The sequence below is a fragment of the Filicampus tigris genome, chromosome 7 (assembly GCF_054856515.1).
Source record: "Filicampus tigris isolate MCC_2025a chromosome 7, RoL_Ftig_1.0, whole genome shotgun sequence".
In the NCBI taxonomy this organism is placed as follows: domain Eukaryota; kingdom Metazoa; phylum Chordata; class Actinopteri; order Syngnathiformes; family Syngnathidae; genus Filicampus; species Filicampus tigris.
The window spans coordinates 4,427,966-4,453,232 of NC_141223.1; the positions used below are offsets into that span (position 1 = coordinate 4,427,966).

General features: G+C 39.1%; 1 long non-coding RNA gene and 1 pseudogene across 1 annotated transcript in view; both read left to right on the plus strand.

Moving 5' to 3' along the window:
• The window catches only part of LOC147144478 (uncharacterized), a 109,337-nt gene that overhangs the window by 69,722 nt on the left and 14,348 nt on the right, over positions 1–25,267 (plus strand). The gene's annotated exons all lie outside the window — the stretch shown is intronic.
• Positions 1–25,267, plus strand: part of LOC147144479 (uncharacterized) — a 95,322-nt pseudogene that overhangs the window by 66,369 nt on the left and 3,686 nt on the right.

The following is a 25,267-nucleotide window of genomic DNA, read 5'->3' on the forward strand; positions in this document are numbered from 1 at the left end:
GATTAATGCTAACTGCCTTCAGTGGTGAAAGGTGTTTCTTACTTAGTAATGCGTTACCGGTATCACTGGTCATGATCAAGATCACTGTGGTAATAATAAAGATGAGAAGGATGCATGTATTTATATATATATATATTTTTTTTAAGTTATTAAAAAAAGAAGGTTTGAACATTCAGGTTTGAACACTTAGGTCTGAACACTCGGATCCACTCAACACTTGTATAAACAAGAACTCCAGCCTCCTTGACAGTGATAATCCTGTGACACTGAGAGAGGGTAAAGTTGGGAAGAGACAATCCCAAACCCGGAAAAGCCGATTATAAGCTAAGAGAACAAACCAAAGCAACCGGAGAAACACGAGAACAAACAAGTAATAAAGCACCAAAACTAAGCCAAGCCCGACACAAGTTGCTCGTTATGCCTTATAGACCAGGAAAACAGGAGGGTCGGGGCTGTAGAAACAAGCGCGGGGACAGATTAATGCAGGAAGGAGCACCAGAGAGACAGGTAGGCAGGAGATAAGCAGAGAGGCATGAGCGAAACCCTGCTAAATCGAGACGAAGGACGGAGACGAGGAGAGAAAAGCAGATGAAAATGACCTCGACGAGAGAAAGGCATAGACATGGAAATCTTCATGAAGAATGGAAGCGGGAGATGATGAGAGAGGGACTCAGACATCACACACTGTCATAAATTCAAGACAAAAAATAGATTCCTTGTCGCTCTTGATTGCAGAAAAGGGCCTTTCTCAACATTTCTGCCTTTCAATGTTTCCGGCTCACAGATGAGCTGTGAAATCATCATTAGATCACATTTGTAACCGAGGATCGAGAGTGCTCAATAGCCAACCTACAGAACATAGACGCAAGGAATGTAGCACATACCATATTGATGACAAAGTCAGAGGACAGCATGCGGAATGAGACGCCTGTCTATGCCCAAAGTACACCGGTGCCTTGAAAGACGAGCTCCCCTTCAGGCGATTTTTGGTTTTGACTTGCGAGAAAAAAATTCAGGTAGCAGTGCTTTATGCGTCCAGCTGTCGTAATGCCGCTTCCGTTTGAAGTGTATTGTCAAAATAAACATAAAACAAAGAGAATGACGTATGTGTATACACAAACGCACAAGACAGCTAGCTAAATGCTGAGGCGTAATGGAAAAACACCACAGATGGGCTAACAAAGAGCAGCTCATGTGGCAGCATTCAAACACTTTAAACTGCGCAGAAGCAAATGTAGACAGGCCATATAAAGGCATATATTTTTTGTCCCTTGTGAAAGACAGAGTCTCTTACGGTAGTAGTGACACTGTTCTTCATTTGTTTCTGCATGACTGTATGGATGGGCAAGATGTGTACACAAAGGCTATTATAATGAATTAATAACAGAAACTACAGTTGAACAAAAACATTTTCATTAAAGTAAAAACAAAAACGCTTTTAAAACAATGAAAACTAACTGAAACTACAACTGAGATTTATAAAACTAACTATAATTATAGTGAAAATCTCCTTTGTTTTCATCTTTGTCAATGAATATAGAAAAAGTTCATTTAAAACCATGTTTGCATGTTTCAGCGTCTGTGCCTTGGCCACACATCTGGGGCCAAACACCAGGAAGTCGATTCCAAATCCAAAAATGGCTACATCTGGCTCCTGATAGGGATGGGGGCAGGAAGGAGTGGATGACAAGAAAATAGGGCATGGATAGCACAACAATTTGATGGATAGATAAATGCTGCATCCCAGTTTGGACTCCGTGTTCAGTGTTAAAAAAACAACAACACAGTTTTCCAGTTTATGTACGGTGGTTCCCAACTTCTGAATATAAAGATCTGTTTAAAACGCTGTATTAGTTGAGGCTTTAAAAAAAAACAAATCTGGGTCAAATATGGCTCATGAAGGAAGTGGCTTGGTTAAGGTTGAATTAAGGCTGATATCAGGAACCAGTTCCGGTCCATAGTAGGGCCAGCTATGGTTATATGATTTGGCTGCGATATGGGCCTTGTGTGGCCCACATGTGGATACCAGATGCGGACCACTAAAGTACCGTCATTCATTGAGGTATGTGGGCCAAGCGCAGGTGGGTTGTGCCCATCACTGGACCACACCAATTTTGCTAGCCGGGAAGTGTAGCTCAAGTCACAATCTAAATCCAACACATGACTTGTGAGCAAGATACTTAACTCCTCCACCTGAGGTCTTCCAGTTGCCATTGCCAACTGAGAACCAGCCCCTCGGATTTCGAGGTGCCGGTTCTTATCCCAGATGGTTCCCACTCAGCTGTGAACAGGCTCCGTAAACGCCGAAAGGAATAGCTTGAAAAAAGACACCAGGATGTCTTCACATATTGTCTTAACATGTAGCAGAGTGCAAGTGTCACTTCTTTGCACAGCTGTGACTTGGTTGGGCAAGAGCTGTATGGATAGACAGTCGTGTGTTGAAACACAGTTATTTGAGTGAAAGCACAGCCTGGCAGTGCCCGAGTTGTTCTTGTAATAAATAAGCGTGTCGTTGTCAGGGTGAATGTGTCAGTACATATGCAAAACGTATTTTGCAAGACAAATGCAGCGGATACAAGCCATTTAATATTGAAAGAGTAAGCCTGTGGGCTCCTTCTACTCCAAAAAAAAAATACGACTTTCATTTGTGTTTTCGAAAGCATAAGGGAGGCGTAAAGGTGTAAGGGCACCATTCCAAACCAATTTTAATTGGCTTTTCTCCTCGGCACATTGAGGTAGGATTATCTTTACAAACTGGGGAAATATAAATGTTAAATTACTGTCTAATATTGTTAGCCTGCGAAAAGAACATATTTTAGTAGGGATTGAAAAGCTGATCCCTTATTGAAGTCTCTTTTCTGCATCAGGCAAAAAGTGTTTCAATCATGCGAGTTAATTTTGCATAATGTATCGTACGAAACGTGTGTATTTAGGCAGCGTAGACCGAGTTAAAAGTCTTAGAAAGCCGGCTAAAACTTAAGGACAAAGAAAAAATCATTTAGACGGGACAGGTCACCAATAACAATAGCAAAGTGGCACACAGGGAAAACACAAAGCCTTCCGGTGCAAAAACATGTTAACCTAATGAAAAAGATAGGTTAAGATTGCTTGTCAACAGCTGTTTGGATACAGCCCAATTAATAATATGTATATGTTGATTAAATTATGTTGATATGTCCAAAGTTTGTCTTGACAGACCCCATGTGCTGAAAAACAATTTCAGCTTCAAACGTTTTGACAATTTTGACTTACTGTGAAGTTTTATAAGCAGATGAGAAAAAAAGTGTGTGGGGGGGGGGGGGGGGAAATTGGGTCGCACTGTTTTGGAGAAATAAAGACCTGTGCGACACAGTGACAAAATAAAACCACAGTGTCAAGAAATAAAGTGGGTACAAAGGGAGAAGAGTGAGTCAGACAAGGCAAAGTATTTCTGATGGAAAAAAACAAAACAAAACAAAACTGTCATCCTTATGAACCAAGATATGAAGTTCCAGATCAATCAGAGCACAGAAGTTTTACCAGATGTATGGATTGAGAACATACCTCTCACCTGCTGTGGGGAGGGAAGGGGAAGGATGGAATGATAGAGGGGGGAGATTAGGAGAGGAGCCGCCGCAGTGGGGCTACAGGAAGGGAGCTGATGCTGAATTGTAATGTATAAAATGTATTTTTCATGAGAGCAGAATCAATAGTGATTTGGAGTTTTCTCTTTGTTGCCAGAATGGGCTGAATCTGGGTGAAAGAAAAGGAGGCTTATCTGAAAATAAGATAAGAGAAAGGGAATACGGAATTAATAGATGAATGGGCAGATGGATGGATAACTACAAAGATGGATGATAGCAAGTTATTGGAAGAATGGAGATAGATGAGTGTATGATAAAACGAGGCTGGTTAAAGAGTGAATAGGAGACTCTTGTAAGCAGGTGTTTGAGGCTGAAAGTTTTGTCTTTAAAGGTTTCTGACAAATAACAGAGTACGTTTTTTTTTACCATTTTAATACATTTTCTGAACAGTGCGAACTCATTTTTCACTTAGCGTACAATCCCATACTGTCATGTTCACTTTAGTGGCGTCAACTAGTCCCCAGCTACACGTCATATGATTTAGACTCAGTCCATTCCATCACAAAACCTGGCAGTGCTTATCCAATTCAGTACAGAGGCCAGCCGTCTTCGAAATGTTGCCTTTATTTCTCTTTTGAAAACAAATAATCGGTTTATATACAACGCAAAGGCCGAGGCGCACGGTGTCAAGGGACAAAATCAATCAGTGTCTTTCTTTCGAGATATTTCATTTACAACTGTCAACCACGTAAGTTCAAGTTACTCAGTGACACGTCAGGAGGTCAAGCTTTCTTCCGTGCCTTGCTGCACTCAGTTCCTGTTCTTTCCTCTTACTTTGTATTTTTGTATAAAAACTTTTTACTTTGCCACTTCCGTGTCCCGTCTGCATCTGAGTCCAAATTTTGCTCCTCACCTCACAGTTCTATCATTGCATTGATTTAAAAACATAGGTGATCTAATAAATGATACCCAGTGCTAATGGCTACATGTTTTAGCAAAGCTTAACAGCTCGGTTTTCGGTTTTAGCTGTTCAGTTTCCATAAGCGAGACGTTTCAGTGCAATGTGGTCATGTACTCCACCACCATAATCAGAATACCTGATTCACACACGCTGGCATAAAATTGTTGTAATGCTCCCTCAAGCACCACATTAGCATTTTCTCCATTACACTGCACTTCATTGGAAAATGTGTGTACACGGAGTCAGACACACACATGCACAGGCAAACCAGACTGTCTCCTATTCTTTTTATGACAGCACCTGAGCTTGGCTTTCAGTACATATTTCATGGCACATTAGCCCCCATGGCAGGCTGGAGGAGAAGAAAGTAGGGATCGACAGAGGCTGAGAGATGAAGCGAGGCCATCAAATGCACACTCCTTCCTCTGCCGGCTACTTGTCTGCCTCAACACCCCTTCCAACCCTTCGGTCCTTAACGCCCGTCTCTTATCTTTATCCCCTCACTTCTACTGGCTTAATATTTTTAATGTTGGCGAATCAGAATAGGTCACAGCCATGTCTCTGCTGGGTCCCCCCATGACGCGACTGGTGATATGTTTTAATGAGCCTGGGACTCAGGGCAAGAAGTGACATTTCTCATTTTAGTCTTAGAAGAAAGAGTTTACATCTATCTGGTTGTCTCCACTCTGTCATTTAAGCACTTCACCTAATTTCCTACAATTCGTTTACTCCGTCGTGCCCTTTTTTAGTTTTGAACTCATGATTTTTGTCTTGCCTAAGAGCTACATCTCCTCAGGCTAATTAAATGACTGCTTTCAGAGGTGGCCAACGGCGAAAGTGTTCATGTACGGTACTTGTATATTCTGATGTACGACCGTATTTCAAACCATCAACACTAGAGTTGGGCGATATGACGATATATGTCGCGGAGACAATAGAAGCGTTATCGTGCCAATCCTCTCCTATCGTTTTTACTGTCATTTATCCTCCTTAAAGCGGAAGTTAACGCAAACATTTTTTTTCAAGAATATGTTCCCAGCAGGCCCACTAATTCATACAGGGCATTCTGATAAATATTGCGTTTGTGGAATAAGTGTTAATCCACTCGTTTTTAGTCATCTCAGGGGGCGGCCATTTTGTCTTCTGTCGACTGAAAATGACATTGCTCACAAGGACCAATCACGGCTGACCTGTTTTCTGAATCTGAGCCGTGATTGGTCATTATTATTGTTAATATGCATGCACTCTGTTTTTCTAAGTGACTAAAAAGAATGAGAAACTATTTTTGCAAAAGAAGTAATGCCGCAGCAACATTTACGGCTTCTAGTTTTCTTTTTTGCGACATTCTCTATGGCATTTGTATGTGTGTATGTGTATGTATATGTATGTATACGTGTATATGTATATGTGTGTATGTATATGTATATATGTGTATATATGTGTCTGTATATGTATATATATATGGATGTATATGTATATATATATATATATGTTTTTTTTTTTACAGAATAACTGAACATATCTATATTGTGGTATAATTTTACCGTGCTAGAAAATGGCCTGGTATATTGTGATTTTTTTTTTTTTCCATTTCACCCGGGACTAATCAACCCCATGCTGGAAAACAGCCATGTTTTGGTTTGCACCCAAGTATAACGCTGTTTATAACACTGACTCTAATACAGTGATGAACCTCTACATAAAAATATGAAAATATTCCCCAAGAGGTTACACTAAATTCAAAACATCTTACAAGTGACCCTATGATACTGAATACAGTCCTATGGTGTTAAACTTGATTGATGATGAAAAAAAAAATGAAATTGTGCAAATCAGTTTATAAAATGTGCAAATGTATGTTGCGTTTTACCACCTACATTAAATACACTACAGCAGATGCAGCTGCGGTGCAGTTATTATTCCAAATGATTAGCAGACATGAAATTGCATGAATCATTCTGATTAAATAAGATTGAAGACAAGTAAACTAGCTTGGCAATATTGTGCCATGATGCTTCATGATGAAGTATCCAGGGAGTCTAGGCTGTAACTCTCTTTTAGCTGGATAGCCTGCTCTGGTCTGTCTTATTGAAAGGATTGGGAGGTGATATGCATGACTGCTCAGCCTTTCTCATAAAACATTTAATGAGGCTATAAGCTTGAACCTCAGTAACCTTTACAGTGACCTCCCTCTGTCTGATGAAGCTCATAAAAAGGGACCATATGAATCTGCACAGGCCCACAAATATGTGAGCATGTGCCATCAAGACCAAGCGAGAGGATGAAACGTACACCATAAATGTGTGTGTAGCCTAAAGGTCATTGCAATAATGCATCATAATCCTAAAAAAAATGCCATATAGTAAGATGGAGCCATGATGCATTTTCCTTCTGTAACTAATGGATTTGAAGGTGAAAAAGGCCAAACGCATGGCCATCAGTATTGATTAAGTCATTTTGTCCTGACCTCTAAAAGTGTCTGGTCGAACTACAATTAATGCAAATATGTTACCACCAAAAATGATAAATGCAGCTGCTGAGTAAATAATTCAGTACAGAGAGAAATTACAAGTAACTGTTCACTCATTAAAATGCTGTTATGAGAAAAAAAAAATATATATATATATTGCATAATGTAAATGATTTGACTGTTTGAAGATAAAACATTGAGTTGTTATACTGTGATGCAGGCGGTTGAGCATATTTCACGTTTTATTTTGAGTTTTGCACATCAGCTTCAAACATGCAACAAATTAGAATTTTGAGTTAAGTGATTAAAACGTCCTGAAGGGTGGAGGTCGAACCGTTATCATGCATGCCATCACAGGAGACGTAAGCATAGCACATGAAACGTCATAAGACCTCAGCTCAGCCCTGTTTGCTGGAAATATAACACGCCGTGGGATTTTGGTTATTTTTTTCTTCGACCATGGTATCCAAGATGGGCCATGAGGAAGGCTCAAAGGTGCACTACGGTTTGGCCTGCGGTCTACCGCGGGTATGAGTACCTTCCCTCCTGGCCTGTCATGTTGTGATGAGGTCCCCCACATTCTGATCTAGTTTTTCATGTTCTGTCATTTGGAGCTTGTTTGTTGCTCTGGAAGGCTCAAATAAAAAGCAACAGCTTATGACTATGACGCATCTAAGTATTCAAGTTAAAGACAAGTTGTCATTACAGTACATATATACACTTTTTGTGATGAAAAAAAACACACACAATAACAGTTACAATTATTGCTAACTATATTAAAACTCTTTTTATAAAGTAACATAGTAACTTTAAAGTCTTTATGAAATTATTTACACTTTTTAGGCATTCAAATCTTTGAATGTGAGAACTCTCCCTATTTATGCCTCTGATCCGTGTGTCCCCTTTGGATGGCGACAAAAGGGTGCTGTTGTTGTTGCCCGGCATGACTGGTGACCGTCTTCACCGAACAAGAAAAGTCCAGTTGCCTCGATTACCGTGGATTCCAAGTGATAGTACTAAACTCATTCATTCAGACATTTTCAGACCCTCTTTTACCCTGACATTTGAAAAAAAATTATGTTCCTGGGCTTGAATGGCTGGACTGTGAAAAGACAAATAAATTCGTCAATGGCAGTGAATGAGTTAAATGTGTGGCTGGTTAAACTCACTTGACAATCAGAGTGATACCATATCAAATCATTCCAAATATTGAAAATATAGATTACTATCCCATCTATCATTAGTTTAGGTTCGGAACATACTTTACTGAGCCCACAGGAAACTCCTGCCTTGAAAGATGACTCCTGGGTGTCTTTACAACATGACATTTTAATCTGCTGTCATCTCATGAAGGAACTGGCACACGAGACAACTACTATGCTTCAGTACACCCTTCATGTCTCATCACTTTAATAACCACATTGCCAGGATGTGTGGCTGCTAGCTCATGGCACACCATGCAGGTAAGTTTGATCGAGAATGATGGGCTGTATGACACAGACATCCTGCACAACGATGGATTTAATAGGCAAACATGCTAATTATTATACATTTACAACCATGCATGTTAAATAATAAAACTAAAAGTAGACTTTGTGTTTGATGCATAAATGCCCATGGAATGCATTTCATTTTGAATTCACACTAACTAGACACTTTGAGACTAGTTTAGTAACATCCGACAAGGACCGAACAAATCTAGGAACTTAAATCCAGGCATGCTGACGACACAACGAGAAACACCTGGATGAGACGCGCAAGTTAGGAGGGAGCTGATTGGCTAACACTAGTGGGTGGAATGCACACAGGCGGACACAATAATCATAAACGAGAAAGACACAGAAATACTGAGAAAACAAAAAAAAAACAGACCAAACATGACAGAACTGTTGCTATCACAAACAATTTCGTAACTGTACAGTCCGTTTTTAAAATACTATAGAATTGGACCATTCTTATTTGTCAAACAAGTGCAGAAATAAGTAAACTACGGTTAACATTTTGTTTTATATAGAAAAAATTCAGCAATAATTTGATAGACGAAATGTGAAGGCAGGTCGTGAGATTTTTTTTTTTTTTTTCAGATTTCTGTCAATTGCCTTTCTTAATTATCTCACCCCCCCCCACCCTTCTCTTAAACCCCTTGTGGAGGCTGCTCCTTTTTGAATGAAGTGTATCAAAAACAACATTAAGAAAATAATAACTTTGCTAATCCTCTTGACATTTTTTTTTATGAGCTCTTGTTTTGCATCTCAATAGAATGTGCACGTCTCCGGAGGGAGTGAATCATTCAATCAACATATGATCAGGTCCTTTATGCATATTTGTATTGAGATTGCTTGTCTGAATATATTTTGGGGATAATGAAAAAGGACAGAAAATGTCTTCTTGTCAAGATGAATGTATTCCTGCAATCGACGCTTTGCACAATTTTGCAGGTCCTCAAGTCATCACTTTTAAATTGCCTTGCCTTTCACTATTTAGTAACAGCTACACATAAACAAAGTCCACTTTCAAAAATAAGTTAAAAAATGCTTAATAGAAAAAATAGTCATAATAAAGATATGCTGGGGTTCGTTTCCCTTAACACATACCTTGGTGTGGGGTGGAATATCGTTATGTGAGAATAGGGGGTTGTGTGTGTTTTTTTTCTCCTTTGAAATTTGTATTATTTCCATTATGATTTCTTTGAGTATCCGCTACTATTATATTACTTTAATATTATTATTATTATGATATGATTAATATTATATATATTATATATTTACGCTGATGTATTCTGACAATAATTTTTGTCTTTCACTAGTATGGACCCCAGCAAGGTTAGTTCTTGTATATTGTGAGAGCTAATGGGGATACAACAACAACAACAACAACATATCAATCCTAGCACCTTTCCCCATTCCATAGTTCCTGCGCGCATGAATATTAGACTCACTGACGTGTCCTAAATTGGATTTCTCAGAGAACACGATTGGATGGCTCATCTGAGAGGAAAAAAGAAGCAGAATGCTGGTTAATCTGCGAAGATGCTGGGGTAATGCTTTTCCAGCCTCGAGAGTGATTCGTGTGGAGCAAAATGGTTGATGGTGATCAGTTGGAATCGTATTTTTTAAAGCAATGTTCAAAGTCTGTTTGATGATGATTATTCAGGTTGTCTTATGTTGGTGAACTTTCCTAGATGCGGCCGCAAAAACACACAGAAGCTACATTGCTTTATTTGCTCCCCTACGGAATAAGATGTTCAATACTGTGTGCGCATGACCTGAGGAGCTCTACCCAGAAAGATTTTAATAATTTTGCAGAATTTTTTTTTTTTTAAATCAAATCTAACACCCGCAGGCCAGAATATGATAGCAACTGAAATCATCAGTCTTTTGCTAGCGTGGAAATAACATACCTTACATTAAAAAAAAAAAAAACATGAATTATTGATTTTTTGCAACAATGACATCTCATCCCTGTCTCCGCTATACACTTTTTATCAGTGTATATTTTTACCAACTAATTTTAAGTTGGTAACATTTCTAAGTTAATGGAAATGAGTAAAGTAATTATGGCTTGAGTTGTCAATTTAATGTCGACTCTTTTGAGAAGCCAATAACATTAGTTTTTAGTTTATTCAGTAAGCGGTCACTCTTAATATTCTTAGGAAAGTACATGAACGTTTCACACTCAGACAGACGTTCCTGCGTTAATTCGCTGCACTTGAGTATCAACAGTCAGCCGTCTCTGTTTCAGTTCCCATTGGTTAACTTGTCTTACCTCACATTTAATGAATCTTTGCTCTTGTCTATTCAACTGGGTCTTAATTAGGTTTGCTGTTGTGCAGTCTGTCTATCTACTTTCGAATCCTGGCTTCGAGGCATGACAATATGCTCCTCAAGTCCATTCAGTTGAGACTGCACAAGTCAGAACCTTGCTCCTTTTTCACCTATTTTCATCCTGTGTATCTTTAATTAGCGCCAGAGAAGACTGCGCTAGAATTTTAAGTAACACTACACACTTTAGCTAACTTAGATATCCGTCATTATAACGTATTGTCATCAGAAACAATCCCTGTTGTACATGTCCGGTTTTAGAACTGAACCGATCAGTCCCATTGAGTCTCTTCTCCTTTACTTGTCCTTTCTTCCCTTTTTAAAGAGTGGAATTAGTTATTCACTGTAGAAGCAACGAGTCTGGCTCTTGTTCCTTTTCAGTCTTTCTTCTTACCATCAAATAACCCACTTTGCTGCACAGCACCATTATGTTCCTTTCAGATGGGTTCAATACAGAAGTCAGGCTATATCACTTGTAATACTGTGTAAGGAATTCCGGGAACACGGAATGTCCCATTTCCTCTTTGGTCCTGACAATCAAAAGGTGTAAAAAAGACAAAAGCAGAATCAACGTTAAGCTGAAACAGTCAGGGCTGCATATGATTCAAATGTATGTGGTTGAGCAGGATGAATAAGGTTTAAAGGTGGGATTATTTCGCTGTTGAATAAAAGCACCTCCAAAATCATCACTTTTCAGGAGTTTTCCCACCCAAAAAAAAAAAAAAAAAAAACTGGCATAATTGTTCAGCCATTAAGATTGCATTTGAAAACAGAGGAAAAAGACCAACTAGCCAACAGCCCCTCTCAAAGCCCATTGAGCCGGTGACACTAATAAAAGACAAAAATATGCACGGATGAATTGCACAAATTTTGAAAAAAAAAAAAAAAAAAAAAAAACGTAAACACATATGTGCAGCTGCATTACCTCTATTTGTAAATCAGGCTCTAGCATGCATTTTTAGTGGTGCCTTAAAGCCTGAGGCATTTTATTTGAATGATAGCCTACTTATTGTTGTTGTCTTGATCTCTTAACACTTATTTTTCCATTTTTTTTCTACCCGGCAAGAATGACAATCCCTTCTTCTTGTAGTGTATGATTCACAATTTTTTATTTACAGGACCTTGGACAGGATCGACGTTAAAAAAAAAAAAAAAGTGGAACGGATGAATACTGCTAAAGGTTGAATGCAATCTGTTCAAGGAAGCTTTTTGACCTTTGATATGAGAGACATAGAATTTATTTTCCTGGTAATTACTAATGGACATAGAATAGAATAGAATCATTCTCAGTGAATTCAGTCACATTTTGGCATCGAGAAATGTACGAGAAACGAGAAATTTAAGTGCCCCAAAAAATCTGTTGGTAAAAAAAATCTACCTCTGGTAAGAAGAGCTATTTTGGTTCTGATGTTATCATCTTTCTTTTCTTAAAGAACATTTTAAAAATGAAGACAAATAAAGATTCTGACAGACCAATGAAAGTAAAAACCTGATGACTCCTAATGCAACAGAAAGGATCTGTGATTTTGTTTGGACTACTGTATGACTCATATGACTTTGGAACTGTTAGAATAAGTCAGTACCCTATATAAGGAGTGATCAGACATCTGACAGATATGTTGTTATTGTGCAGCATTTTATTTTGCTTTCCCTGTCCCCATTACAAGTTCTGCTTTTTTGGAATTTCTTTTCCACAATGTGAAGACTCACACCAATTTGTTTGTGGCATTTGTGTCACCATTGTTGTCTTCCCTCTGCATCCTGAAGCTAACGAGGAAACTTTCTTTTTTTTTTTTTTTAATCTAAATGTGTACCTAAAATTACCACACTTGTCACCTCTATTGATAAAAACGTCCATTGTTGTGCACCAAATCCGAGGACAATAATATTATGGTGATATTGACTTTGTCAGAGATTAATTCAATAGTTTGGATGATGGTCATTTTGAAGGCCAGGATGAGCCGTGTTTTTTTTTTATATGCCATTTAATGAAGTCTCACGTCATCATTAAGAAACATAATAGGCATAGAATCACAGAGATAATAAAGGCAATACTGCCAAAGCACTGAATGGCTTTTCATTATGAAACAAAGACAATGACTAATGGTCATCTTAATGAGCTGACACAATCAATTTGGAGAAAAATGCAGTCAAACTACCTGAGTGCAAATGAGGCATTCAAAAGGATTTTTAGGTGCCTTAGTACATTCTAAAATCAATTTGGAGATAGTGGGCCCTACTTTTGTGCCTATGGCAAGTCTATTGCAAAGCACGGTCTAATTGCGCATGGGTGGAGTTTTCGTCCTTTTTGTATTTTGGCAGACATGTGCAGTTAGAAACGGATGTTTGCGCCATTGTGGGAGTGAACACGGCTGACTTGCTGGAAGCAGTTTCTCTCATTCCCTTTAAAATCAGCGCGCAAGAGACATTGACATTGCGGCAGCAGAAATATACTTGCTGGAGTCCATGCAGAAGAGTGTGCAAAGTAGATTTATAAGGAACTGGAAGCACCCGTATAGGTGGATGGTATGAAATTGGACAAGGCAAGCACAGTCCACTGCTGTGAAGTGCACTCTTGGAGACAGGTGGTCTCTTATGTGATTGTTTGTGTCAGTGTGTGAGTTCTCCTCACTTGTTGTTTTGCAACTCATTCAAGAGTCATTTACATCTCCTAGGACCTGTTTGTCTTGTACACCCTACGAGGCTAGGCAGCTGTATTTATAATGCACTTTTCATACACAAGGCAACGCAATTTGCCTGACTAAAGCAAAGACACAACCAGAGATGGGCATTCCGTCCCAGGGAGGGAACGGTCCGACGGACGCCCGTCTTGTGGACGGACGGACTGGACGTGAAGTCTTTTAAAAAGGACGGACTAAGCAAGGACGGAAATGGGTTTTCGTCCGTCCCTCTTTTCATCCCTAACTGGGTCAAGTACCGACGTACGTGTTGTGTTGGGTTCTTTTAAAAAGCAAGACCACTGTTCTCTTCATGTGATACCAGAAAAGCAGCTTTCAAAAATGATTAAAAGAACATACATCGACAACATTAAAACACATTAAGGGAAAACTTTAAAAGCATTTAAAAGTAAAGAAATACAAGTAGGTTTCTAAAATAACTAAAAAGAAAAAAACGATTTAAAAAGTTTTTAATATTTTAAGCAACAGCTATGGGAAAACAGCGTTAACCTGCATATAACGCATTTACACACTTGGCAGCTAATTCCGTCTGTGTGCAGCATTACAGCTAAATTCAGCTTCACCATGTTTACTTTGAACTCTGGGCTCCAGTAACTGACTCAAGTCTGCACATTTCAGTGCCCTACTGGGCTTATGCCCCCTTCTTCTCACCCCTCAACCCTCCTCATTGTTCACACAAGGGGCAAAAAGTTTAAAAGAGTGCAAGCCTTCACTTGTGAAGATAATCACAATCAAACAGCTTACAGTAATAGACTGCTCGACAGCCCCTTTGTAGTCTGAACCCTTAAGCTCATGTAAGTCATGAACTTTAACAAACATCAGAGAGGCAGCTGGTAAGGAGATGGGAGCAGAGACTCTTGTGGGCATCGCTGATTATTTGTTTAGCACTAATTTAGCCGCCAGTTTGGGTGCTGGTTTGTCATATTGCGTGAAAATCTGGTTTAAGTGCAGTTCATTAGTTATGCTAATTTGCGGCGCAAGCTTTTGAGCGATAATGGCTCAGATCCAATTACATCACCGCCATTTACGTGCAATCCATCCCATCCTTTTGTGTATGTTACTTAAAATCACTCCCCATTAGGGATGCCAATGAAAGCAAATGCCAAATATTTGTTTAGAATTTTACATGCTCTAGCAGTTGACTGATGAAAGCGTCGAGAAGAGAAAATCCATTTTTTGGCCCGTTGATGAAATAAAAGTGATGCATTGGTTTAAAAAAAAAAAAAAAAAAAAACCAAACAAATCACCCATACTCTATTGGAAAATAATTCCTCTTTGACAAAAGGAGATTGTTCATGGATTACAATGATTGTTTTAAAGTGTGGAAAAGTAGGACAGAGCACGGTGCGACAGAGCAAGAAAGATTTGGCTTTGGAGTGCAATGGTACGATAAGGAGTATTCTTTATCACTTACTCAATTATGTTGGATTGAAAAACTAATCGACTACTCTATTAAAACAAGAGACCCGACAGCGCGAGGTTAAACAAAAGCAAATTACATTACCTCATTTCGCACACTTAAATATGCTCACACCTCTTCCCAGACCCTTTTCCATTCATCCTGATCTCCAGAGAGGTTTTCAGAGGAGGGAGCAAGTAGCTTTGCTGTGTTTTTTTTTTTTTTTTTTTTTTTTTTCCTGCCTTTGGAGCATCCTGCTTTTATTAAAAGTTGACTAATGTTTGATGTGCAGGTGTGTATTTCATTGTGGCTTTTTAATCACTAAGCTCTCCCTGCCCTCATACAGTGGGGCATTGTACTGTCGGATTGATTCAAATACAGATCTGTCACCTCACCAGAAAGAGAGCCCCGCCCTCGCAGAAGTTGCACACAAGCACCGCTGTGGAGAATTGACCGTAGGAAATTGTTAACAAATTGTTTTCGTTCTTATCATTGAATTTTTAATGGGAGGTTTCTCAATTATGTCTGTTTTCTGCACCGCGGTGCTCAAAGTGCTTTTTTTAACTCACAGATGCACAGATTTTTGTCCGGGTACATTTTCGGCTATAGAAATGGGTTTAGTAAGTTCATCAGAGGTGGGCATTCCGGTCCGTCAGTCCGTCACTGACTGATGCCAGTTTTGCTGACGGTTGACGGACTGACGGAAATGGATTTTTCGCCCGTCAGAGTAATCGTCACGAACCGCTAAGAGGTCCGTCAGTGACGGACGCCTGTTTTGCTGAGGTGTTTTGGGGTTGGGGTTAGGGACCTGACAGACTAACCGACCGACTTAACTGAAGGACTGACCAACTTACGATTACAATGTCGTTCGGCTTGAAAAATGGCGGACTGACAAATGACAGATGGGTACCCAGGCCGCTGACGAATGACGGACCAGCAAAATTGAGTAAAATGCCCACCTCTGAGGCTCATATTCTATCACTCGGGATATTGAACAAGTTTGGGAAGAGGACGTAATACAAGCGTTTGCTTTTATAAAGTTAAAATGTTTATACGGTTGGTGGCGTCGTGTGACCACGGCTGTCTGTAAACGGTGCGATCCAGCCAGCATGGCACCAAGTTTGCACTATTTTAATCACTGTCAGTCTAATAAATTATTGATGTTTTATATCCATCCATTATCTGAACCTCTTATCCTCACGAGGGCCCATCCCAGCTTCCTGACAGCACAATGTCTTCCTTTTCACAGGCCAAAATGGACATTCGGTTTACTCCCCCATCCATTTCAGCTCCCTTCAACTCTTCATCTACCTCGACCTTTGCAACCGCCTCTTCTTTTCTCATCTCAAGCCATCTCTGTGACCACTGACCCCCATCTTTTGAAAAGTTGGTTGAGGCTGTGACTCTGCTTCCGATGTCTTGTCAAAGAGAAGATGCTTGGTATAATTTTCTCTTTATCCCTTCATCCCGCGCTTTCTGGAAGTACGGTCTATTACCTACTGATTTATGTTAGGGTTGGAGAAACAATTGCCAGAGAAAAGAATTGAAAGGAATGCGGCTGCACCTAATCAGTCCTCCAGTTTAGTTCACTCCCTCGTAGTCTCGATTGTTGCTCCTGTTCAACAAAACATCAGAGGTAACAGCCATTTCAATTAAAACACAATTGTACATTTTCTTGACATTTTTTTAGTTTACATCTGCATAACAACAAGCACCGAAAGGTAGGGGGGGGAAAAAAATGGTCTGACAGCAAGTAGGAGAGAAAGCAGTGGACATGACGGACATTCGTTAAGGAACCTGGCCTTTCAGTAATTGTGCTTGCCGTGGATCAGAGGTCAGAGGTAAATGCCACATGTAGATACGTCCTGCTCTAATGAGTGGGAGGAGCTATGACAAACACACATTCGCAAACACATTTTCCTGGACGCGTATTCTCACACACACCTGCAACAGACGCAGTAATATTCACATGTAGAAGCTACCGTATAAGTATGCCGCCTTGGTTGAACACACACACACTTTCTTCCATAACAGTTCGCTTATCACAAATGTAATCATTAATTTCCTTCCACATTGGTTTATGCATGGTGATATATGTCAAATTACCTTTGGTAGTTTGATATTGCACTCTAATATGTTACAGATATTGACCTTAGTAATAAGAGACACCAGTCTAATAACAGAAGCAGATATTTTTCACGTCATCAGCACGCTTGAAGATATATGCGTGGATAATCAGGTGACGGAATCTTGAAGTAATTAACTACTGCAGTTAATTATTCATGCAGTCATGATCAGTTTCATAAGTGCTTATATATTTTGCTGCCTTTGGATTGTATTCAAGGGCTGACACGCACAGATCGCCTTCCCGTGTGGAGTTTGCATGTTCTCCTTTTTGGTCGCAAGGAGTTTCTCGCGGAACTTCCGCTTTCTAACAAATTCCAAAAACATGCACGTAAGGTTAATTGAAGGCTCTCGATTTTCCATCGGTGTGACAGTGAATGACCAGTGTAACTGCTACTTGTTCAGCCAAGTGTCTAAAAAAAAAAAAAATGCACAAAAGCCCCCATTTAAGATTAAGTGCAGATTCTACTTTTATCCATGGAGTCAGCACTTCATCACCAAGCTGCTAAATTACACTCAACTAAATAAACATCCATCTATCCATCCATTATCGATACCGCTTATCCTCATTGTTTAATAAATATATACCGTACATTGAATTCCCTTTTACCGCAGGGATTCTAGACCAGCTGGTATACATACATTGGAGTTTTCAACTAGGGTTAGTGTTTAAAATAAGGGTTTAAAAGTAGGGTCAAGGTTTAGAAGTAGGGTTTAAAACTAGAGTTCGGGTTTGGAGGAAGGGTTTCAAACCAGATTTAGGGTTTAGAGGTAGGGTTTCAAACTAGGTTTAGGGTTTGAAACTAGGGTTATGAAGTTGGGTTTGAAACTAGGGCTACGGTTTAGAAGTAGGGTTTAAACGTAGAGTTAGCATAGGTGGGCATTTTACTACAAATTGAGCGTCCGTTATTCGTCATCCGTCTGCAGCGTGGGTACCCTTCCGTCGCCCATCATTCACCTTTTTTTCAGAGGGTAAAACAAAATAGTACATACTATAGGCTGATCCGCCTCTAATTTTAAACGGGTGTCCGTCAACAATTCTGACTAAACTTTCACTAGAGTGTTTTATTGGTTTTCATTTTATAGTAATAATATTATTTTTATCCATGGCTGACTTTTGAATTATCATTGTCATTAACTTAAAACAATGCCTGTACAGTTCATAAAAATCGGACCCTAGAATATTATAGAATAGAATAGAATAATATATAGAATATAGAATACAATAATAGCTTTGTATTTTCATTATATGTTATCGGGGGGGAAAATGTGTTACCTCAAAAACAGAAGCATGCAGACTGACTTGTTTGATCATAGAGGCTGAATTGTATTTTTATCCATTTGTTTTTGTTTTGCATCTTCGGTTCTGACTAAGCAATTCCGTGGCATTAATGTTGTAAGTGGTTTGAAGGAAATAATCTTTGGAGGAATGAAAATGCCAAAAATGCTGTTTGTAGCTTTGGCAGGTGTAAAGTGGAAACATAAAAATATTTGACTGTCAAATTGTTTTTGGATTTGATGTGAAAGTGTCAGCTTGACCCATATGGAGGGTTGGAGCTCCTCTGTGGGAAAAGTCAGTTTCACAGCTGCGCTTCGGGTGCTTTGAACATTTGGATATGCATGTGTGTGCTTCTGTAGCAGTTCTTACCCACACTGTGGCCTTGAGAATATAAGCAGTACATGTTTGGCTTCACCTCACCAAGGCAAATGCATCATTAATGTTTGTGTGCGCCTGTCTATCTGTGTGTGTCTGTGCGTGTGTCTTTAGTCCGGGCCCCCTACTATTGTAACAGCTGCCTCTTGCTTTTAATCCAACATCTCTCTCCTTGTGCTCACTGCTCGATCTGAACCTCCCGCAGAGAGGTGTCCTTCTGAGAGCTTACCCATGCCACAGCGGCGGCTTAACTTTTGCCTTTTTGTCATTTCACATTTGGGATGTATTTGTATATATATATATATATATATATATATATATGTATATATATATATATATATATATGTATATATATGTATATGTATATGTGTATATATATATATATATATATGTATATGTATATATATATATATATATATATGTATGTATGTGTGTGTATGTGTGTATATGTATATGTAGGTATATGTATATGTGTATATGTGTACACACATATATATATATGTGTATATATCTGTGTGTATATATGTGTGTATATATATATATATATATATATATATATATATATATATGTATTTCCATGTGTCTGACTATTAGGTTAAGTTTATTTGTGTCGTCAGTGGCGACTGGTGGAGTTTACGAATATGTGTGTGTGTGTGTCTGATGTGACAAATACTCATTTGGCCTTCCTTTTTAATGGCCAATTACTACTTATCATTGTTTTTTTTTTAAATCATTGTTATTGAGACATTCATACGCTTTGCATTCCGTCATGATAGCTTTTTCATAGACCAGAATCCTGTGCGAGCAGGTTATGCCTGTGGCAGCCAATCCATTCCGATCCAGAGCCAGTCTCGCCTTTCAACAACATCACTGTACGTCACGGCTCCACTTGCAGCAGCCCAAGAAGGAGCAAGTATGTCTATGCACATTCGCTGCCATGACGTCTTGGACGGAAAGATCCCATGAGTATAAGTTTGCTTTTAATACAACCAGTATAACCAAAACGGTTATGGATGCAATTTCTCTTGATAAACAATATATATTTTTCCTTCTGACCACCATAGGTAACCTTTTAAAGCGGTCAACAGAAACATATTTTTTTCAAGATTATGTTCCCAGCAAGCCCACTAGTTCAAACATAGCATTCTGATTAATTTTGCGTTTGTGGAATATAAATTAAGTAGCAAAATGCACTTGTTTTTAGCCATCTCTGGGGGCGGCCATTTTGTCTTCTGTCGACTGAAAATGACATCACAACTGCTCACAGCGACCAATCACGGCTGACCTGTTTTCTGAATCTGATCCGTGATTGGTCGTTGTGAGCAGTTGTGATGTCATTTTCAGTCAACAAAAGACAAAATGGCCGCCGCCAGAGGTGGCTAAAAACAAGTGGATTAACACTTATTCCACAAGTGCAATATTTATCAGAATGCATTGTTTCAATTAGAGGGCTTGTATAGAACATATTCGTGAAAAAAAAAAAATGATTGCGATGACTTCCACTTTAAGCCAACTGGTTGACCTCCACTTTGTTTGGAATTCTTCCACAAATTTGCCCTCGGAAATAATAGTAATTGAATTAGCCAGAGCCAAACTGTGGCAGTGATACACATTTTACTAACAGTTAGTTTTACCGTTTCAAATAATATTGCAGCATTCGTACCTGTCACACAACTGAAAAAAGAAAAAAAAAGAAAAGATAACCGTTGTAATATTTATTTTAAAACACTAAAACATGCTGAATAAATGTAAGGTCACAATGAATGATGAGAGTACACAAGATTGCGTGCAAGCATTGGATATTTTAAGTGCTTCAACAAGTCTAGTCAAATTGTTTTATTTATTTCGTTTTTTATGACCACAGTATCACCAGGAGGGGTCTATAAAGCCTGATCCAAGTGAGGACATATTGTTTATGGCACTGGCAGAAGAAGGCCATTTTGAGTCTTGAAACCGTGACATTGAAGGATCACCACATGTCTGGCTCTGGGAAGTATTTAAAGCAGCAGTCGTTTTAGCCTTAGTCAACATGAGTGACAGCTATTCATCATAGAGTGAATATTCAAAGATGTGCAACGGCACACTGAACATTACTTTTAGCTAGTCAGTCGTCAATCAAAAAGAAGTGGTTTTTTTTTTTTTTTTTTTTTTTTTTTTGGTGTTTGATTAATTTGAATGGTGTAGTGAATAGAATCAGTAAATCTGAGTTCTTTCTGGACAGAAACTCAACTCTCAGCTGTGACTGCATTGGCTACTGTGCACGTATTGTTCCTGTCTGAAGTTTTCTCTTTCGCATGAACTCAGTCACACAAGTGTAAAAAAAAAGAACCATGGCAAATAAAAAAAAATAAAAATAAAAAAAAAAGCCTTAATTTTGGTCACACAAAGTCCAACGACAGATAAACACACACTGAACTGAGGCCTCATAAAGTCTCTCATGACTTCATGTTGCTGTTTTTGTGATAAAAATGTTAGCTAAAAAGTAATCAATTAACATGCCAAACAGGAAAGAATTATTTTGTTCACCAAAATATAATAAATCATCATCTTTAAACAAAATGAGAGACATTTCTTGTCTTGGTGTTCTGTTCTGGCCAGATTACCAATCCGTGTCCAATTAGTATTGTTTATCTTTGAATCAACAATATCTTAAAAAATACACTAATACAAATCCAAATATTCTCATGTCAAAGACAACTTTGAGCAATAGGTGGAAGATTAAGTGATAAAAATGTAAAATTTACAAACATATTACAACCTCTATGATAATTTTTGACCCCACTTATGCTTCTAAGTGTTCAACTCAAACCAACCAACGACACAACTCATCGGTTTAGTTTGTGCTTGGTGGAAGTAATGTCAGTATGAAAAATATTAATACACCAAACAATTCCTTTAGGTTGTGATTTCTTACGGTAATTAGTGAACATGAGTTTATGCACACACAAAAAAAAATTAATAAGAACAGATTAATTAACCATGTATGAATTTTAGTTTGGTCATATCTATTTTGCTTTGAGAAAATGAACTCTGTTGAGGGAGAAGTCAAAAAGGTTGAAAGAGGCCCTTTCATGCATAACTTATCAAACCAGCGCCAATGTTCTCTTATCATTACCCTGCAACCTAATGTTATATGATGCCATGCATTCATAATGCAAAAAGAGCAAAGACAGAGGGCTTTTATTTATTGATATGTATGTGTTTCAGAACCTTGAAAAAAAATTGCTCGGATATGACTGACCAAAGCCCTAATCAAAACATGAAATATGCATGAAAACATTTATAAAGGCTTTATGAAGTCTGTTTGCAGCCCAAATGTTTGGGGAGGTGTCTGTGCAAATTTGCACCACTACATAACTTATGACTTGACAAAGAACAACATTGCAAAGAGGCGTTTTGAATGAAAAAGGCAAAATTGTGGATTTGTGCATTCCGATACGATACATAAATATGCTTTACATATACAGCATCTGCGACTTTGTGTTTTGTACTTGGATGCGTGTAAGTATTTCATACTTTCCTGTGCAAACTACAGAGAATACTGCCAGAGGTAAAGGAGAGGATGTGATGATACACTAATATCATCGTTACCCTTCCGGGGCGTGACGAGAATAGTGTGGGACAGGAATACTCGTTAGCATTCTTGCAAATATTACAAATTGCTCTGGCAAGTACAATAAACTAAGGTACTGTACCTTTGACTTGCTGTTTCTGGCTTTTTGCATCTGTGCGTGTGTGTGTGTGTGTGTGTACGTGTAGAGTTTTTTTGCTCTTAGGTCTGGAGATCATTGGGGGACCCGTGGAAGTACCATTACAAAAAGAGGCTCCCGGTTCGAGTTCAGCGTCACAAATCAGTCTCATGATCTGCTCTTTGTCTAAAAGGGCACCTTATAGAATACAATATGTATTTTCTATGTCTAGACAACAAGCAAATAATGGCACGTGTGCTCCCAGGGCTTCAAAGCAATTAAGAAGATTCGGGAGTGTGTGGACATGCTTGATGCCCAGGGGCAGGCGGATTGATGGAAATGACAGACAGCCACTAACCTTCTCACAACGTGATCCCGTGATTGACATATCCGCGGTGAGAAAGTGGCCTGCAGAAGGAGCAGATATCACCGCCGAGGTCAGGGTTGAATGGAGTGAGCAATCATTTCAATCTATTTGTGTGCGTGTTGGCGGGGTGTGTGTGTGTGTGTGTGTGTGTGTGTCTGTATTATCGTGCGAGTGAGAATCGGCAAGCCAATTTGTATGCCCACATCTTACCTTCCTATTGCAATTTCCCCCTTGTGATGATGTCAATTTAGGTGAATGATGGCACTTGCGTTTGGCATATAGGATAATTATTTGATACTATTTGATAGTGGTTTCATCACCCCTGTAGCGGAAACAAATAAACAGACTGAATGAAAGATGGAAGGACAAATGGATATGGTGATTGATTCTTGGCAACGGACATGCTCGAAAAACAAGTAGGTTGGTCTTGCCAATCATTTATTATTTATCATTATTTTTATCACCAAAAACATTGCTCTCTTCAGACCCCCCCCCCCCCCCCCGCAACCCCCGCCCACCCACACACATGTACACACAAACAAATGGTTATTTGATTCAGCCTATGGAGCGAATAATGTCATTTTGTCAAAGACAGCAAGCCATTTTTAACACTTCTATTTGGTTAATAGTTTATAAAAGTAACAGGTCCACTTAGCGACTCACCACAAGAAAAGCTTTGTGGGAAAAAATGTGAAATTGACCAGATTTGGGCATAGGAGGTTTCCGCCCAACAATAATGATACATGATTTTATGTTAGAGCAACCATTTTACTTAAACATGCTGCTTCCTGCCTCACTATTTTGCTCGTGGCATATTAACTCATTCACTGCCAGACATCTTCAGACCCTCTTCTACCCTAACGTTTGAAAAAAAAATTGAAAATAATATGAATACATTCCCGGGATTGGGCGGCCACTGATAGTGTAGTGGTACACACGCCTGAGTTGTGTGCGGGCAGCGTGGGATCGATTCCCGCTCAGTGACAGTGTCTATGTGTGCCCTGCGACTGGCTGGCGACCAGTTCGGGGTGTAGTCTGCCTTCGCCCATTGATGGCTGGGATAGGCTCCAGCAATTCCCTGCGACCCTGTATAGGATAAGCGGTTTGGAAGATGACATGACATGACATTCCCGGGATTGAATGTCTGGATTGTGAAAAGACAAGTAAATTCGTCAATGGCAGTGAGTGAGTTAATTTCATCATACTTCATTAATCAAATGCAAGCAAAACTTTAAGGACACCGAATACATACAGTACATACACACTATTCAAATTCTATTAAAAAATTTTAACAAAACATTCAGGTTTCAACAGTAGGTATTTTGTAGATACTTTTACTCAATGTATGAAAATGTTATTTTTCAAAACTGAAGAAATGCTTTGCCTATGTAGCCTACTCTTAAACACCCCCCCTAAAAAAATCACATCCAAATAATACTGAGTTGTTATCCGCACACAAACAATCTCAGTGGCGGATGCGGCCGCACAACAATGATGCGCTACAATTTCAGGATACAATTATGTATTGAATATGGAGTACATTGGTAGAAAAGTAAAGAAAATTGCTTTCACACCACACTCTTTTATTTAACATGGCCTCATGAGAAATGTTTGAGAGAAAACATCTTCTATTAATACCACACCTGGCATTTCTCCTCAGACGTTTTGTTATGAATTGCGTCCTGACAGAACGGGAAAGAGAATGATGTCTTGTGGAAAAAAAAAATCTCAGACGATAACGACTTAATGCCCACCAATAAGCTTTAACTAGCTTTAACCTAGCTGCCCGCTATCCACTTTTCATCCATACTAAGACTTGACAGAATGTGAAAAACATGAGGAAACTCCATCAGAACACGATAGTCATCCGTGCTAGGCCGTGGGCTGAACTGCAGTTCACCTTTGAGCCCCCAGAAATCACCACCCTATGCCGCTCACTGCCTGTCACAGAAACCATGAAAAACTGTGACAGAACTTAACTCATTCACTGTCAGACTTTTTCAGACCACCTTTTACAATAACGTTTGAACAAAATTGAAAAAAAAATGAGATGTGTTCCTGGGATTGAATGGCTGGACTGTGAAAAGACAAAGAAATACGTCAATGGCAGCGAATGAGTTAAAAAGACTTGAACATGAAGAAAAAAAATGGGGGGGGAAATTGGTTGTGCTGCATATTGGGCAAACAGGGCAGTAAATGCAGCATTAGCAAAAGTCCATAGTTTCTTGTGTGTGTGTGCGGGGGTGTGCAGGGTGTGTGTGTGTGTGTGTGCGTGTGTGGTTTGGAAACGTGAATATTGCCTGGTGCTTTCCACAATTCACTTTGCTGTCAGCTCATTTGTCTTTATCAGGATGGCCCCACAAGGAGAGACACATTATGGTTATTGCCAGGTTCACTTTCACAAACACACTCACGCACACGCACACACTGTTTGTCACAAGGATTTCATTTTTCAAGCATATTCAGAGAAATACAGACAGCAACCATACAAACAGATACACCTTCACTCACTTAAAAAAA